This window comes from Sciurus carolinensis, unplaced genomic scaffold (assembly GCF_902686445.1).
Source record: "Sciurus carolinensis unplaced genomic scaffold, mSciCar1.2, whole genome shotgun sequence".
NCBI lineage: Eukaryota > Metazoa > Chordata > Mammalia > Rodentia > Sciuridae > Sciurus > Sciurus carolinensis.
The window spans coordinates 311723-318424 of NW_025920247.1; the positions used below are offsets into that span (position 1 = coordinate 311723).

Sequence of the window (6702 nt, forward strand, 5' to 3'; positions counted from 1 at the left end):
AATTAGAAAATTTCTGCATAAATACATTGATGATTAAATATATCACATATGTGAAGGCAGTGGTTCTCAATCTCCAGAGTACATCAGAACTTCCTGACCAGCATTGAGGGGCCTAATTGTGTGCTTTTCTGTCCTGAGCCCTCCCTTCTCCTGGTATTTGGGTGACGGTGGGCAGTTATGTCAGTTAGCAAAGCTGAATTAGCAGTTGGCAGCCACTGCCAAGGAAGAAGCAGTGGTGGAAGATGAAGCCAGGGGCTGCCAGATGTGCTGTTGCCACCAGCTGAAGAGAAGCCCCTGCTGGTTCTCTGAGTTTAAGAAGTAATACCATTCAATTGCCAATATCAAGCAAAGGAAACATAAGCCAGTTTTAATCTGCTTAAGAAGAATGGTAAAGCTTTTCCCAGTGCCTGTTGGAATTATATCAGAGGGAGAGGCAGAAGCTCATGCAATCCAGAGAAATCATCATGAAGTTATATGTATTTCTGATTAATACTGGAAGTAATGTAACCTTTGGCACTGAATTTACAGTACAAACTGTGACAGACCTTAAACATGTCATTCAAAGCAAATACAAAATTGCTATTCAGTTTCAGGTATTTGTGGTCAATAGAGGAGAATGCATGGCTACAGATCTAAGGTGTGCACAGACAGCAATGGGATAGACACAAATCCAGTATTTCTTTTTAACCAAGAAATGATCTTATGTAACTGTGCACCTGCTATTCCTAAAACAACATTTTCAACAGAAAATGACATGGAAATAAAAGGTGAAGTGTCTCTTATGATGCCTGCAGGTTTTCACACTATTGCTTCAAGGACACAACTTGAAGTGGAAATGTATGAAGCTGCCAATAAACTTTTTTCTTTTTGCAAAGTCTTGTCTGATGAAAATCTTCAACATCAAGTCTGGGAAGCAATCGTGGACAGGCTGGAGAATTGCTCAAATTCATACCAAATCTACTTTCAAAGTTTGAAAGTACTTTTTCATTTATATGCAGTCAATAGAAGACATCAAGTTAAAACTTACTCATTTAGAAACTGCAATTTCAGTAATGGCCAAGATTCCACTGGAGTGCCTAACCAGGCATAGTTACTGGGAATGATTGGGAAGACTGAAATCTTTAAGTGAAAATGAAGGCTCAGAAAATATTGAGAAGAAAAGATCTACTGAACTGGTCCTTTTTCCTGATATGCCTAGAACAACTAGCACATCTTTGTTAACCTCATTTCACAAGCAAGTGGATCATGTAGACTCAGATACCACAGACAATGAAAGTGGCAAAGAAATTAGGGAATCTAGTCAAAGTACTATACAGCAAGATGAAACTTCAGTAGCTACTAAAGACAGTGATCTGCCGGTTTTTAGTGATTCTTTGATACTCTGGTAAATGTTCAAGATAGACCTAACAATGTGGAATCCTTTGTCAGGAAGTGCTAGGATTTTGTGAGCAGACTTCATCCAGAGATATTTTACCATTTTATGGTAGAATGCAATCAAACTATTGCCAAACTTGATAATCACAATGTGGAAGGCATCAAAGGACCAGGTGTTTGCTACCTGTGGTCAGCTGGTGAATGAACAGTAAGAGGTCACTCAGGTATTGCTTTGGGATGCTACATGTTGATCAAGATGGAGAAAAATTTCAAGCTTTGCTCTGCCTTGTAATAAAGTTGTTAGAGTTAAAATTGTTGAAAATCTTAGTGTAGATATTCAGATATACTGCCTAACTGTTGTTGAGGTTGTAAGGAGAAAAATGTTCATTAACACCTTAAGGAGTGGACTGGTGTTTTACTGGAAGATAGAAAATAATTATATGAAGTTGAAAAGTCTAGAAGGGAATCCTTTGGGAAATTATTTAGGAAGTCTTTTATAAGAAACTGTTTCAGGGACTGGACTCCTGGCTCCCTTCCTTTTACACCCAGAAACCTCAAAAGTGATTGTGAACTTCCAGAGATTTCATTAAAAGATCACAGCATTTTCAATCATTTTGTCCCTCAGAAGTTCAACCATTCCTCAGGGTTCCTATACTTTGTAACTTTGGATCTCAACACCAGCAAGAACGTGCCCTACATAATTTGGTAAAGGCAGCACAAAGATTGGATAAAATGTCACAGACCATTACAGATTTACTGAATGAACAAAAAATTTCTGTGAGTCAGGCATCCCTACAGTCTTGGATTCTTCCCCATGGATAGAAAGTGTCACAGGAATTGCAACTTCTACCAAGAACTCCTACTCCTTTCACTGTTCAGGGCCCCTTATGTCCTTCAGTATGTCCCTCGGAAGAATTAACTCCAGATAAAAGAGATACACATACATTTGATTTTATGACTAACCCTCAACCAAACATAGAAGAAATTATTCACCATGTAGACTTGGATTCATTAACAAAAGTCCTGAATCAGATTTTATGTCTGCTGCAAATGATTTTGTGATTCAAGAAAATTTATTTTTTTCCTAATCTTACCAAGTGATCCACAAAGTCCAGAGGTGATGGTGGAATCACTTTATTCCTCACTTATCAATGCGATAGTAGACTATCTATGCAGGGTAGAAATACATATGGTAAAGAGAATTTTGAAGATCATGCTTCTCTGAAAGTTCACATGGAAAAATGTAGAGTTGTTGCAGAAGGCTCTCATTCTGTATACAAATAATCAAGGAAGACCACTTCAGAACCTTTGTACAAAAAGAACACTATGACTTCTCAAATATTTAAAATGTACAGCATTGGATATAAGAAACATTACTGAAAATGTAAAATGTTCCCTGGAAATAACACAAAAAGAAAAACATCAAAAAGTACTACAACCTTTAAAAAGCGAATAGGAATTTAAGTTTGATGTAGTAATAGGGGAAAGTGAAGAAAATGAAAACAAAATTTAAAAAATTGAAAGGAGACTTTGTATACTTTGAGGAAATTTTACAAAATAAAGACAATGAATTTTCTTTGCTTAAACATGAAAAAGAAGCTATCATCTGCCTACAGGATGAAAAGGATCTGAGTGTTGGAGATGGAAGATATGCATACTCAAAACTGTGAGATCAGCTGAAGCAGTCAGGAGAGGTAGTGTTAGAAGATTTAAAAAAGGTCCATGTTGAAAATGTTGGCAGGATACAGTTACTAAGGGCAGAACTTCAGTGCTTAGAACAAAGTCATCTGAAGGATGAGAGGACACACTGCATGTCAGCCAGACACCAGAGTTTGAGAAAGTTATGACAGATCACCCAGTTTCTTTGGGGAAATTGAAACAAGAAAATCAACAAATAATTGTTCAGATACAAAAGAAAACAGCATCTGCAGGAATTAAAACTCAAGATTTCTGATTTTTCAGACATGAGATACATGTTAGAGATTGAATTTTCATTGAAGAAAGCAGAAACTGATGAGACAAAAATGTTGCTGGAAGAAAGAATGCAACAGGAGAACTTGAAATCTCTCCTTGAACAAGAGATAGAAAGTTTGGGGACAGAAAATTTGGGAACAGAAATAAGTAAATTAAACCAAAAGATTCAAGATAATAATGAAAATTATCAGGTGGGCTTAACTGAGCTGAGAACTTTAATGACAAATGAGGAAGATCGGTGCATTTCAGAATTAATTAGTAGACATAAAGAAGAATGTAATATTCTCTTTTTTGTGTGTGTGTGTGGTGTTTGGGATTAAACTCAGGGCCTTGAACTTGTACAGGAGTGCTCTATCAACTGGGCTATATCCCCAGCCCAAGAATCTAATATTCTTAAAGCACAATGAGCCACAGTAACGTCTTTGCATCACCAATCATTTAAAATAGAAAAAAAAAACTTTAAATGAACAAATAGGTGAACTTCAGAGTAAATTGAACTCAGAATTGAGTCCTCTCAAAAAACAAAAAGATGAAAAAATCACCCAACAAGAAGAGAAATATGAAACCATTATCCAGAACTTTGAGAAAGACAAAGAGAGTTTGGTCATGAACAATGAACAAGTTGCAAAAAAAGTGAAACTTTTCATGATGCCCTTTAAGAATTTAAATTGGAGAGAGAAATTGTCAAGAAAGAGTTTAGAAAAAGTTAAATGGCTTGGGAATCATATAGCCCAAAGTCCTGCTATTGATACTACAAGCTTAGTTGCTGAATTTCAAGAAAAGTTTCAGGTAGAAAAAGCTAAGTGTCTAGAACAACCTAAAGAACAAGAAAAAAGAAAGAATGAAGAAATGCAAAATGTTTGAACATCATTAATTCCTGGACAACAAACAACTTTTAATACTGTTTTAAAAAGAGAAAAATCAAGAAAAGGAAACCTAGTAAATGATCTTAGTGATAAGCTAAAAACCATAATGAAGGAGCACAAACAGGATAAAGATTTGATATAGTCGCTTTCTGAAGATTGAGCTTATTTGCCTTAGGAAAAGAAAAAACTTGAAGTCAGTAAATTTCGTAGTAGCACTTTTTTTCCCCTTCGGCCTATGTAACAACATCCCCAAACTTTGTGGAGCTTGCACCCTCGAATTCCAAGGTGAACCAGAAATATTGGCCATGGAAACCACCGATGAAGGAAGAGTGAATTCAGCAATGGAGATCTGCATGATGTCTGTCAAAGAAAATGTCCCTGTGCTTTCTGAGGAAAAACAGGGTGTAAAACTCTCAGAACAAACATTACAGTTGAATGAAGAAGAAAATAAGCAGTTAAATCAAATGTCCCAGAGCATGTCTTCAGTATCTTCAAGGCACCCTGAAAAGATAGCCTAGAGATTTTCAGGTATGAGATTTGGTGCTTATCCTAGATGAAGGTAATGACATGACAATCATGCATGATTTACTGTTAGTCCTAATTTATACTTTCTGCATTCAGAGTTTTTGCCTGCCTTGGATCTCAAACCAGCTTCAGGTGCATCTAGATGACCCTGGGTACTAGGAAGAATAATGGAAAAGAAATACCATCAAGTCAAAAAGGCATAAAACAGGTGCTGAATATCTTTGTGGTCAAAGTTTTACAGAATGAAAGCTGTGTTATGGAATAAGAAAGTATAGCTTATGGAAGAAAGTACTTCATTCTGTGTCATTTCCTAATTTGTACTACAGGGCTCATTAATCAGTCCAAAAACAGCAGGCCATTTTTTTATACAAAAGTCATCATGATAATATACTTAATTGGTGTACATCATTTACTTTTTAATTGGCTACGTTTTAGGAAAAGTAAATTCATCAAAACCATAGGCTAAATTTAAAAATAAAAAAGAAATGCTGTACATAGAAGAATTGTAACAAACAATCTCAAGAACTCAAAAACGAGCTACTATACTTTGAAGAGTAACTAAATAAAGGAGAAAGTGGACAAATTTGAACATTATCAATAAATCAAAATGATAGAAATTAATATACATTACTCTGTAAAACATTGAATGTAAATGGTCTCAATTCTGCAAGTAAAAGCAGACTGGCATAATGGATTATATCACAAGATCCAGCTCTATGTTTTTTGCAACAGACTCACCTTACAGGCAAAGACAGCCACTGGCTGAAAGGAGAAAAGATGGAATTTGATATACCATGCAAATGAAGTCCCAAAAAAATCAAGAATATCTATTCTGAGATCTTAAAAGCTGAATTCAAACCAAAATTAATTAGAAAAGACAAAGAATATCAGTTCATACTGGCAAAGGGAACAATCCAACCAGAAGATATAGAAATAATACAAATTTTTACCCAAAACCTGGGGTGTAAATAATTAAATAAAAGAGACACCACTCCAATTGAAGCCTCAGATAGACTTCAGTACATTAATACTAGATGGTTTCAAGACACCTATCTTACTATTAGATAAGTCATCCTGTCAAAAACTCAGTAAAGACTCTTGAGCATGAAAAATATTATAAATCAAATGGACTTAACAGACTTCTATAGAATATCTTATCCAGCAACAGCTGAATACATATTCTTCTTAGAGGATCCTGAAATCTTTTGCAAATTAGAACATATTTGAAACCACAGGGCAACTCTTAGGAAATATAAAAAAGAATTGATATGATTTCTTCCCTGTTATCTAATCAAAATGGAGGGAAATTAGAAATCAATACCAGAGATACCAGTGAAATGATTCCAACACATAGATATTGAATAACACACTTTTGAATGATGAATGAGTGATAGCAGAAGTGAAGTGGTAATTAAAAATTCTTGGCCTCAAATAAGAATAATGATACAACATACCAGAATCTCTGAGACATTATCAGGCAGTTCTAAGAAGAAATTTTATAGCCATAAATGCCTGTATACAAAAATCAAAAAGATCCTAAATAAACAACCTAATGATTCATTCAAAGGCCCTTGAAAAAGATCAAAGCAATTCCAAAATCATTAGGTGGAAGGAAATAATTAAGATAGAGCCCAAATAAAATGAGAAGAAATAAAACAAAGGATAAATAAAATAAAGAATTGATTCTTTGAAAAGATAAAAAGTTTGATAAGCCCTTAGCTGACCTAACTAAAAGAAAAAGAGAGGATATCCAAATAAGTAAAATTAGAGATGAAAAATGGGAAATCACCAGAAATCACAGAAATCCAAAGAACCTCTAGGAACTATTTTTAAAACTCATACTCTAGAAATTATAAGACCTAGAAAAAAATGGATACATTTCTAGACACATACTATTTGCCCAAAGTGAATAATGTGAACATAGAAATCTTCAACAGAGCAATAACTTGTAATGAGATAGAAG

The 6702-nt window shown here is 34.9% G+C and overlaps 1 pseudogene; it reads left to right on the plus strand.

The window, feature by feature from the left end:
* Positions 1-464: 464 nt before the first annotated feature.
* LOC124975306 (RB1-inducible coiled-coil protein 1-like) lies at positions 465-5014 on the plus strand (annotated as a pseudogene).
* The last annotated feature ends 1688 nt before the right edge of the window (positions 5015-6702 follow it).